The following is a 13,298-nucleotide window of genomic DNA, read 5'->3' on the forward strand; positions in this document are numbered from 1 at the left end:
TATATTATCATAACACCATGACAAAGCATCAAATTTAAATTCAGACGTCAAACACAACCAACCCAAAGGATATCGGTAACCGATATCGATTGTAACAACGGATGACCAACTTCTAAGCTATCGCATCTCAATTATTACAAAATTCATAGTTCATATGGCATGACAACTCTCATCTCTCACCGACATCAGCTATCACATGGTTATTAGCTATTCCAAGGGTGTTTGTTTTTTCAAGAAATGTCTTCTTGACCTCATTTGTCTACGCCGTGCAGACCACTCTCAAACGTTTAGGTCTGTAGTTTGTTTTTCGAAAGACATTTGATTAAAATTAGGTATGTGTGCCCTCCTCATTATACAGGCTTAGACCATGAGCATATAAGATCTTCTAACCTCTTCTCATATCATATTATGAAATGAGTTTTCATATTAACTCATGGAATGCTTTAACAACATGAAACGGAATACAGTGTAGTCCTTCAAATTTATTTACCCATATATGTTAATGACCAAAATAAGATTAAACTTGATAAGCTCATTTGACTTGCTTATTTTGAGAAGTAAATCATTTAACCTCGATTAGCTCACCACTGCATTTGACTGCTTATGAATATAATACTTTTTTTGTTTTGTTTATTCTAATATGTTACCTATTTTTTTTCTTCTAACAATTATGAAGAAAAAGTTATTAAGTCAAACGGGTCAGAATGGGTGAAGCAGCCACAAAAACTTAACCATGGTTTTCTAATAAATATAAGCACGTTAGTTGTGATTAAAAACGATTTTTAAGGATAATAATCTGAATATGAAAACGATTTAAGACATCAAATCTCTAAAGAAAACATTAAAATATAAAATGTTGTTTACTCAGTTTTGGGTGGGTTCAGGTCAGGTTCAATAATCGAGTTTGGGTCAAGTGGTTACGGTTAAATTTCTGTAATTGATTAAAGTTAAAGCCGACACCTAGTTAAAATGAAAAGGAAAAAAAAGAAACAACTTTTTGCGAGTTTCAGTTTTCTCGGGTTAGATTGTTCATGTTTCGTCGCAAATACTTATGATGAACAAAATTGTTTCTTTAAACAAACATAGATAAACGTCAATAAACGAACATTAACAAACGTAAAGAACGGATGCAAAGTAATAAACCAAACAATGTCCGTTCATCTAACTAAATGAACAGAAATGAAACAAAGCAACATAAATGAACTTTCACAAACTTAAATGAACGAACGAAACAATGTTCATTCATTCAACTACATGAATGAAAATTTGTGTTCGTTTATTAAACCAACCAACATAAAAAAAACTTCTCATCGAACGGTTTGCAGAACGTTCGGTTCGTTACTTTGTTACAAGCCTAATCATTAAGTCAAACGTGGTAGAAGTTTTTTGGCATGTCTTTTTAGTCAAATGCTCTGTTTATTACTTCGTTTAGAAGCCTAACCCTTATAGAATCAAATGGGATAAAAAATTTGGCATGTTTTGTTTTAGTCAAATGTTCAGTTCGTTACTTCGTTTGTAAGCCTAATCATTGTTAAGTCAAATGTGACAAAAGTTTTCGGCATGTTTCTTTTTAGTTAAATGTTTGCCATGTTTCTTTTTAGTCAAATGCAATCGAAATTTTTTTAGGCGGAAAGAAGTGTACCTTTTATAGAATTTATAGAATATCTCAAGTTTCATTGAATCATAAATGTATGTAACCTAATTACGAAGAGTTAACGGTAACCTAAATATTTAACCCGCTTCGCGATGGGGACGCAACAAAAGCTTGGTTAGGTAGCAACTTGGTTTTTTATGATACGGAAGTTTACCACCTATACATTTTCTAAAGTACAAGAAATCTAAATACGCGCATCCAATACAATATATAAAATTGACATCTAGCTGCAACTACAAAATTTCTTTCAATAATTAACAATGCCACTATATTTTTCTTGTTTTTCTTAGTGGCATCATAACTTTATTAGCTAGATGGGTGTTAAACAGGTCATGTTTGCGAGTTGATAGATTAATCCCGAACACGACCCAAACATGAAAAGCATATTCGTGGGTTGACCTGAACACATGCCGTTTAACCCATCAGTTTATTGTTTTATCATACCATACAATAAAAAAACAAAATTTAGAAGTGGCAATGGATAAATGTTGCTAACCAAACATACACACACACACACACAAACGTACATGGGAATGTTTACCATTTATATGCACATGCAATATGTAAGAACTCGGATATTATAACCAACCTTCACAACAAATCATCGAGCACAAAATCAGAACCATCATATGTATTCTAACTGGAAAATCAAACACTTAAACTTGATTGTACACTTCACTCAAACATGTAATAAAAAAAGTTAAATCGTTAATTTAAAGTTGATATTTATTGAGCTCCTGTTATAAAAATAAGTCATATGGTTCTATCATTTGTTCGTATTGATTTAATGTAACATTCAATTCCAACAAATCTATATTGTAGCACATAAAAATATTTACATTAATGGTACGAAATTATAAAACAACTTCTAAAATGTTATTTATATAAACTGGGCTATGAACTTTTTAATCATCTTGTACAAAACTTACAAGGTCTTTGGGTTTTCTTATGAACACTTAACGTCAAGAAAAGAAAAAAATAATATCTTTCAGGCCAAATGGTTGCAAAACTCTTTTTTTTCATGTACTTTTGCAATTTAGACGTTTGGTTAGTTTTTTCTAACCACCATATATTTATAAATCGATTGTCATTAAAAAAAACTTGAAGGTATGTTACCAAAATTATACAAATTATGCAAACATAATGTATACATACATAGACGACATACATATATCGTTAACAAATACTATGTTCTAAAATCAGTTACATTTTCCTCAATTTTTAGTGCCTAATAAAAAAACGTTTAAATGTTTAATTTCAACACACAATGTAAAATACTAAACAATTTTTTTTAAAATTCATACATGTCACACCCCGACTTAGGGACTAAGCGTGTGACGACAAGTTGGTACCTGTTTTGTAAATATATCAGAGTTTATGGGCTAATTTTAGCGGAAGACTTTAGGTTTGAATATAATATTTATTTACATTGAAAATTTACTTGGAAATTAAATACCCAGTATTAGTTTACAAAATATATGTTTCATATTACAAGGATTTTAGTTATCAAAAACGGAGCCATCTTTTATGCGCTTCTATCTTCATTAAGACTCCAATCCTTGCTAATGCTACTTATGCTTAATTACCTGCAATGGGTTAGAAAACAATACGTCAGCTATATGCTGGTGAACATGTATGACTCTATAAAACATTTGAATGAAATTACAATACAATTATAGTTTTCTGTACACCCAGCAGAAGTAAGTCTACTTCTGGGCTTTGTACCACTACCCTACACACATACAAATGTTTCTCCCGAGCCATGGTAGCCCCTGCAAGGAGAACTAGTTATGACCGTTAGCCCACGGCCACATGGCCTTTGACTGATTAGGCTGAACAGTTATGTTTGGATCCAGACACATGTCTACTTGGTCTGAGTGCTTTTATTTTCTGTATTGTATTATAACGTTTTAGAGATCACATGATCTCATGAAATCATTGACTGACTCGTTAAGACAAACACCAGTTCATCTTTGCAGAGTATAAATATGTTTTGATTGAATGATTGAAAAGGTTAACGTATTCACCTGTACCATCGGTGTTGGAAACATTGACAGATTGATTGATTGTGGGTGATATTTAACCTATACATAATAGGTTTGTATAAATATCCGAATGATGTTTTGATTAAGCTATTATTGCTAAGCTTAACCTTGAAATCGTTTATCTTTGATTGTGAATGAAAACACTTGGTTTTTATGTGACGTTTGATGTAGCATGCTTTGGCTTATAGGTTATAACACGTTGGTAAGTTTCTCCAGATAAGTAAACGGGTTCCTCGGTTGATTGGGATTTATACGAATTACTTTTTCTTAGGCAAGAAACTTACTACTAATGTTATCACCCTTACAGTTACTACATGCCCGTCAAAATATATCTTTGGTTAACATTACTTTACTATGAAGTAACGTTTATGAAAACTTGCTTATGAATGTGAATGTTTACAAAATACTTTCAAGGTTAATGGCCATAGCCTCGATTGATTGTCTAAGCTATAATTCAAATAACTTAAAACATAACTCCTACCTTATGTCGGATACTTAGATTGATAATAAGAAAAAGACAGGATCTTGCTCTACTCGATTGTGTGATTGCTAACTTGATTATAACTTCGTTACTTGCACAAACTTCGAGAAAATGACATGTCGACTCGTTACGGCAACCGGGCACGCCTTCCTATGCTAAGTGTGTGTAAATTGTGGTGTGATGGGATGAATTTGGCTTCAAACCCGTTCACCCCTTTTATAGGCGAATTTCTGGACCCATCGCGATACGCGATGGGCTTTCTCAACCCATAGCGTATCGCGACACTGCAATTTGACGCCGCCTCATCAGAATGTGACACGTGGCCTGTCATATCGTGCCACGTGTTGACACGTGGTTGGACACGTGTCTAGTGACTCAGCATGGTCATCGCGATACGCGATGACCTTGATGATTTAGGCTATAGCGTATCGCTACGCCGCCCATTTCTGGGTTGTTGTGCAAGCCCATCGCGCTACGCGATGGGCTTAATGCCTATCCTATCGCGTATCGCGATGCTTGAAGTTTTCTGATTTTTACTTTTTGGTCCCTATTCTTTATAAGTTAGTATATTTAGCTAATATTTTATAGGGTTTAAGACGCGGTGTTACAATACCTGATATTGTCACGAGCTTACATTAATAATTAACCACAAAAAAAATTTACATACCCCATTCAATTTCAAAATCCTAACCACCCATGAAACCAAAGAAAAGATTATAGAGCCAGTATCTTAAGATTTTCTAGTAAAACCTTAACCAATATCATAAGAAAAATATGCACAATGCTTGCATACTTCACTTGATTCTCATTCAACTCTCTTGCCTCCCAGTTACTCATACACACATGCTTAGGCTTCTCCATATTCAGCCCCAACACATCCAAGATCCTCCAAATTCAGCCTATGAAACTTCCCGGGTCACTTCTTTATCACCGCCAATCCAATATCTGTACTTTTGGAACAATCCAGTCCATACTCATTCTTCAGCTTGAATATATCATTGTGAGCTTCAATTCCAACAAAAGTGAAAGCCATAGTTGATGCTTGATTTGCTACTAACCAATTAAAGGTAAGTATTCAGTTGTAAATTGATTGTGGACTTAGTGGTATTTATAATAATCTTGTATATAACTTAAAAGGCCTTTGGTTTTCTTATGAATACTTAACGTCAAGAAACCATTTAGTGTTATACACATTTAATTCCATTAATTGCCCTTAAAGGTTTATGAATCAACTGAACGTCATAATGAAAATAATAATACTGATGGATGATGACACTTTAATGAGATTAATTGATGGCACCATAAACCTTAAAGGATACAAGAGTAAATACACAAAACATGACGCTTCATAACTTTGTACGATACGCTTGAAGAATGAATCGATGGATTGATAAATTACTTTTCTTGCTCAATTATGAAATGACTCTTTTCTCCTTGTCTTGTAATTATGAAATTACTTTGTTGCCCATCACTCTTCCTTTATATATAATATAGATATAGATAGGGAAAGTGGCAAAGGTTTTAATTTTATTTCATAAATTTACTTTTACATAAGTTTATATATATATATATATTGTTTGCTTAGGGGATTTTATATGGTTGTCAAAACATGTCAGGCACGACACGATGACATGTGGTACTAAACACGAACACAACACGATAACTAATCTTGTCATTTTTCAAACACAAACCTGTTTAGTAACAGGTTACAATGTTAAGACCTGTTAAGGGTATTGTTTAAAGACACAATAAATAATACATATGTAATGAAATAAAAAGTTTCAAAATGAACACAACAATCTTAATTAATACATAATCATCACATATTTGAAACAAAAGACGACAAATCTGCAACATACTTGAAACGAAAAAACATGGAAGCAAATCATAACATCCATTAAAGATATAAAACCATGATATGAGATTAGTAGTGAAACGCCGCATGTAAGTATTACTTTAGGTTTAGGACTTCAGGAGTGTATATTATTATTATTTTTAATTTAAAAATCTAAACAAGTTTTTAACAGGTTAACATGTATTTAACCTGTATTTAACCTGTTAGCACACGAATTTAAACAAGTCTTAAACATGCCGGCATGTTTATGACACAAACCCTGTTAACCTCAAATCCAAACCTGTTAACATCTGTGTCGTATCGTGTTGTGTCATGTTAACAGCCCCGTGGCTGAAATTAGCAGCCCTAGGATTTTAAAATCTTGCCAAAAGGGTGGGCGGAATACCTTCGGGTTGGCCCCGGGAAGGCTTCGGCCTTGGAAGGAACACCACCCCGGACTGTTCAGGTCAATAAAAAATGACCTCGATATCAATGAAGATCATAAAATAAATGAAATAAGCGCGAGGTGGACTTTTAGGATGAGTGTTGAATTTTGGGATGGGAGAGGTGCGAACACCATCCCCACGCTCCTCTGCGATCAAAGCAAGGTGATCGGGATGAGATGGGTACTTCCACCACCCTAAGAGCTATCACCATATATGATAATACTTTTTATTAAGAGAATAAAGTACTCGTAATCGAATTAAGGGGATGTTTAAGATGTTTTAAACTTATTGATAAGTTATAATTTATAAGAAGACAAAAATAAGGAATCCTAAACACCCCTAAACTGTTAGTTATGGAAATCCCTTTATTGTGATTATCATGTAATTATATTTCATTTGTGTATTTAAAGATGATAAACAAAACCCTGTAATTAAATATTTTATGTAATTAAATATTTTATTTAATATGGTACTACTCTTTTATTGAAAATAATTTCTTATTATTATAACTTGACATATTCCACGAACCATATAATAAGAATTGCAAATCCATTCTGAAAACTCTGAAAATCACAAGCGTATCTTATCAAATTCTCTTACAACAATAAATATACTAGACGGGTGCTCGCGCGATGCAGCAGGTTTTTAAACACAAACCCGGGTAATCACAAATAATTTGGTGTTAATTGTTGGTTGGAAACCTTTAAACCGTTTTAACCAATCATTTGTTAGGATTCACGGTCGGTTTTTCTTAACTTTCGGTTTCAAATTTTTACGGTTCAATTTCGATTTTTGATGACAAAAAACGTTACTAACGGTTTGACTCAAAGGTTAAAAACATTCAAAACCGAAGCGCGAACACCCATACATAAGTTGTATATTTTAGTTGAAAAAACCTAAAACGATATCATACTCAAATTAAAGAGAATAAAATTTTCGTTTTTATAGTGCAACTTTAAAAAATATATATATTAACATATGAAAAAGTTATGGTCGTTTAAAAATCATGGGTGAGAAGTTGGTTAAAAGTTAAATTAAAAAGTAATATATAGTAAAAGATAAGGGGGCAAACTTGCAACTATTTTTTAATTTAACTAAAGTTAAAGGTGGAAAATTGTAAATATATTAAATGAAACATGAGATTTTTTACTTGAAAGACTATATTACTCTTTTTCAACATGCATTATAATAGTCTTCTCTATTCAAACACCCATTTAGTTGTTTAGACACTCTAGCGTATAGCTTATACTACCCGTATAGATGGCAGTTTCTTGTCAGTATCCGTTGACCAGTTACTACGAGAAGGCATATACGAGTGGAGGCTTATATGAGTTGTATGAGCTATACGAGACAATTTGAATTTTTATAGAGTGGAGGCCATACGATGTGTATGAAGATGACAACTTTTTGTCCCTTAACCACGTTTTCCAACACTGACTGTACAAGCTGTATGGGCTATAGGAAATAAATTTTAATTTTTTTTTCTACCGACATTAGTAGCATTTATTTGTAATAGATAAAATTGTTTTTTTTTCAAACGCAAATATGAGCACTATTGGCTATACGACTTAAATTATTAAACACTAGAAATTCTCACTATAAAAAACATTTATGTTGCAATCCTTTTAAAAAAATAAAAATTATCAAATTTTTCTTATGATTAACTGAGAAAACAATTATTTAACGTCCCATTGGACATCTGGAATACACTACAACATTCTAAGTTCGTTTATAACTTACTTTTACACAACTGAATACTAATTATTTATTTTTTAATTAATTTTTATAAAAAATACCAGTTATAAAAAACATAACTTTTAGATTTTGAGTTTGTTTCTCATTTTTTTTTAAATTTACGATACGCTAGAAAGCATAAATATTATCTAATATAAGTAAAAGTGAAGGTTGGCGCCACAGTACCGTTTAAGAAGGGAATGCTAACATGAGCCGCACCAATCTTGGTAGTCCACATGCTCCTTCCTTTGCATGCCACCGCTACACCTGCAATTTTCCCCGTCGACATCTGATCCAGCCACGAACCCACCTTCACTTGAAGCCACCTACTCACCTCATCGATAGACACCATCGGATACGCCAAAGATTAAATCGGTTTGGCTTGGATTAAAATTTCCAAATAATCAAATCTGCAATATCGTTCTTCACCATAAACCCTAGAAATTGTGCTTACTTTGATTCCTTTTTGTAGTTGTTATTAACTGATTACATTTGCTGAAGAATCACTCCAGACTTGCTTAACGGAAGGAACAGGGAAGGGAGTGGAGATGTCGGGAATCCTTCTTGATGATTTCAGGTAATTCCGTCTTATGTGTTGTTTCATTTGAAATAAAGATATCATAATTACTTACAGTTACAATCATATACAATTTAGGGTTTCATCCCGAATCATTTAATTGCATATTTAGAAGCTAAATGAATCTGTAAAGTTGAAAGCAAAACTGGTTTATCTTTCATAATACAACCTTTCATGTTCTTAATCATGGTCAAAACCACACACCTAATAATATTTGATGCTCATGACAGGTATTTATTAAAAATGCATATGTGTATGTTGGTAATCTAGATCCAAGGGTCTGAATACCAGATATGGAGGATGAATTTCACAATTTTGGTGTTATAAGTGAAGGATGAAAGGGGATGATGTTATTGTTCCTGTCTATTCGTAATTTAGATTTTGCTTTATGATATTTATAAGGGGATGTTGTTAAGAGGCTTATAATAATTTTTATATGCTTATGAAATGTGATCATCTAATGTTCATGGCACAGTAACTATCCATACTATGATTATACAACATGTTTTGCCATTTTTTGTTGTTGTGGTAGTTTGTCAAGTCCGCTGATGCGGTAATTTTGTTGCACCTTCTATTGGACACTGTTGATGGGTTTTTTTATTACCGTTTAGGATTGGATTATGTTAATGAAAGTTGTGTTGTTATTGATTACTTCGTTGTTGTAATGTGGTGTATATAGGTGTTCATATCCGTTAATGTTCTAATGAGAATGCGGCTTTCTTTGTCTGGACGTGTATATTTTTTTCTTGATTTAGATTTACTTTCTTCATCCAGGTTACGATGACCCTCTAAAGAATTGCTGCAATAAAAAATGGAACTAATGGCGCACCACTTGAAGTTAGGGTTGTTAGAAAATGGATGTTTCCTACTGGTCGACATCAACGTAAGTCTGCATTACCATCTCAGCCATCGTGTCTCTCACACATTTACCTAATATTTAGCCCAATAATTATCAAAATGTTTACAGGGAGATGTAGTTGAAGTTGTGGCTCCTGCGAAGACCACACAATACCTGATTGAATCACTTCAAGTTAATTGGTGCTACTCAATCCAAAAACGTATTTGCACTTCAAAGCGTTACGCGATGCAAACAGTCTATCACAAAGCTTCCACAATACTGGAAAAAATGCATGCAGAGACTACATACCTGCATATCACCATAACTTGCCACACGAGCTGCCGCATACCCACACCAACAAAGATCTCCTAGTAGCTACTTAACATGTCTTACCAAAATTCGGTTTCCAGTTCTCTAGACAATGCTAACTTAAGTAATTATAATTCGTAGTGACAAACGGCCCTTTTGACCTTCCCGTGTTGACATGAGCAAACATATCCTAACCAGGCACGTATCCAGAATTTGTGCTTCGATAACACCTGACACATCCCACATACTAGACCAAAAGGTCATAGATCCTCGGCGGATCTACTATTTAGTGTCGGGTTGTAAGGCCCTGTTCCCGGTAGCCCTACTTTAGCGTCAGATTTACTCATAAACACAGTTCTACAAATCAGAGTTTATTAAAACTTTCGCGGAATATAAAACTTTAACCCTTTATTACAAAACATTTAATCTTTTCTTTAAAACCATAACATAAATCATCATATTAAAACATCATTTCTTCCATCTTCAAATGCCAGCCGTTCGATCCATGCCATGTGCCGACCTCATGCTAGCTCTTTAATCGTATTCACCTGCGTACATACTAAAAGTCAACTACGCTGAGTGAGTTCTAGTTAATCAGGTGACATACAATACATACACGTATCTTACATACATACATATCTTAACATTGTATAAATGTCCATAAGAGGGACGTCACATAATATCTATTGAAAGAACTATTACTATTACCCCTACTATTTATATTCTCCGTAGAATGACACTCTATATATATATTCTCCATAGATGGAACATCCTATATACTTCCACAGGCTTTCCATCAAAGGAACACTATGCTTTCCATCAAATGAACATTATGCTTTCCATTAAAGGAACACTATATTTTCCATCAAAGGAACACTATGCTTTCCATCAAAGGAACACTAAGCTTTCCATTAAAGGAACACTATGCTTTCCATTAAAGGAACACTCTATATATTATCCGTAGAGGGAACTCTATATATTTGTTATCATTTAATATCCATATAAGGAGACAATCATCACTATTCTTGGCAATACATGCAATATCCGAAGATCGTTCACGTATCGACAAGCAATCATCCTTAGATTACATACAATATCCATATCTTTATTTATAACCTAACGGTACGTGCAATATCCGAAGATCGTTCATGTATCGTCAAACAATCACTTGTATCTATCACATATATCATACTTGGCATACATTTACCATTCAAGGTAAGTGTATTAACTATCACATCGAGTATGCACACAGCCCCGAAAACATAACAAGGAAATGGGGTTAGAAACTCACCTGAATGCGGTTACGTTCACCGTTAATAGTTATTCCCTTCTTGAGCTGTGCACGGCTAACTGCATAATATTTACATGTATCAATTAACTATTTCTACTCATATAGTATTTCTATCTTTATATAACCCACAACGAACGGGGGTCCGGGGGCAGCGCCCCTGGCAGCGGGGTTCTAGGGGCGGCAGCCCCTAGCGGGGTCCAAGGGGCAGAGCCCCCGGCTGGGGTTAAGCTGCCAGGTCAGCTTGGAAAAATTTTATTTTCATTAACTGTCTTAACACATTTCCCATTAACACCTTAAGTTATTTTCTAAGTTGGGCTTGACTATTTAAGCTCCAAGATAATGGGCTAGTTTGTCTAAATTGGATATGGGCTTAGCTGATTCAGGCCCAACTGTCCATTATGGTATCTGGGCCCAACTGGACTCAGGCCCAAATCCAAACAGAGAACAAAGATGGCTGAGAACACTGATCTGACCGAGAACTCAAATTTGACCGAGATCTCATGTTGACCGAGAACTCGTGTTTCGGCTGAGAACCATGACCGATAACACATGGCCACCGAGAACTCTGACCGAGAACTTTTGGTGACTGCATGTTTGACCGAGAACCCTATGGTTTGACCAAGGATTCTCAAATTTGGCCAAAAACCCCCAGCTCAGCTCATTTTTCTATCCTATGCTCCCACCTTGCCCAGTTAACTTGGTCAAAGGTTCAAATCATGCACTTTTAACTCTTTATTATCATTGTTCATAACCGTTTTACACTCATTACTATCACGACTTCAAGATCTATCCCGTTTTAGGCATAAAGCTTTGACCTTTATAGCTTTAAAACGTTCTAGGCTAGATCTAGGGTTCATCTATGAGCCGTATATTTCCATAGGTCCATTAAGTTCATTTTAATCACGAAGTTTGTATTTTTATGAAACATCAAGACCCAATCTACTCTAGGGTCAAGTTTCGTGGCAAATCATTCATAAAAATGTAACCTTTAATCGTAGGAAACATACCTTCGACGTCCTAGGTTACGGCTAGCTTAGTTATGAGATTTAATCTTCTATTTTGCTTGTATATAGCATGCACACCAAAGATCTATCAATAAAGGGCTTGATTTAGATCTGGGATCCTTGTTCTTGATTGCGGCCGAAAATGGAAAGGTTGTGTGTGTTATGGTGGTGTAGGGAGAATAAGATTGATAAGATGGATGGAAATGGAAAGATTTAGGGTTTAAGGGATATTTATACTCCCTTAAGCCCGTGGACCTAAGGCCCATCTTTCTTTTCTAGTCCATGATTAATCCCTCTAATCTAGCCTACTTATCTTTCCGCCTATTATTATTATTTTATTTACCACCTTAAGCAAACTTGTCCACCATAAGAGATAATATAACAAAATATTATTTATTGAACTTTTGGGATGTTTCACGGGTTTAACTAACACCATATATTTTTGCGTTTATAAATAACGCAAAAGGCTAAACTGTAGACGCTTACTAAGAACATGCCCTGTCTCGCCTTTACTCATTACTGGTTTGGACTAACAAAAGGGCCCATTTAATAATGTATAAAGACATAATTAAATAGAGGTGAAATTACCAACAAGCATAATGAAAATAAATCAACAAATGTGGTAATTGTGTTACAGTTAACTTTTCTCAGTTTCAACAGCTTAGGTGCTTAATCTTTGGATTAAACACCGATTTACCTGTTATAGTTTAAAGGAAAATTGTATATGGATTGTTTTTTTTTTACATCTCTGAAGATTGCATACATTTGATACAATTTTAGGAAGTAAATTTGGAGTTTTAACAAATCTGATTAGCCCATATGAACGGAATCTCTAATTCTTTTGTTGATAATGATGTGTGCACATTAGTTTTATGGAATTTGATTTATATTTTGCATTAGTTTAATGTTTTGACAAATTGATATGTAATATGCAGTACCATGACTTTCTTAGTGTCCATTAGTACTGAATATTTTACATCCTTTTAGTTTTGAAGGAAAATTAGTATATTTGTCTATGGTAGTGTTTGAACGGTGTGCCATTGATGTTGTAACCATACATAATACAAGCTCCTAATTCTGTGCTT

At 34.1% G+C, this 13,298-nt stretch overlaps 1 long non-coding RNA gene across 1 annotated transcript; it reads left to right on the forward strand.

The window, feature by feature from the left end:
• Window positions 1–8,603: 8,603 nt before the first annotated feature.
• Window positions 8,604–9,864, forward strand: LOC143583636 (uncharacterized). Its single transcript, XR_013144221.1, has 3 exons — window positions 8,604–8,771; window positions 9,451–9,654; window positions 9,739–9,864. It is a non-coding gene; the product is annotated as an uncharacterized LOC143583636 (long non-coding RNA).
• Window positions 9,865–13,298: the final 3,434 nt, after the last annotated feature.

This window comes from Bidens hawaiensis, unplaced genomic scaffold (genome assembly GCF_021521415.1).
Source record: "Bidens hawaiensis isolate Kalapana, Puna unplaced genomic scaffold, B.hawaiensis_p1.1 tig00032475_1, whole genome shotgun sequence".
Classification (NCBI taxonomy): Eukaryota; Viridiplantae; Streptophyta; class Magnoliopsida; order Asterales; family Asteraceae; genus Bidens; species Bidens hawaiensis.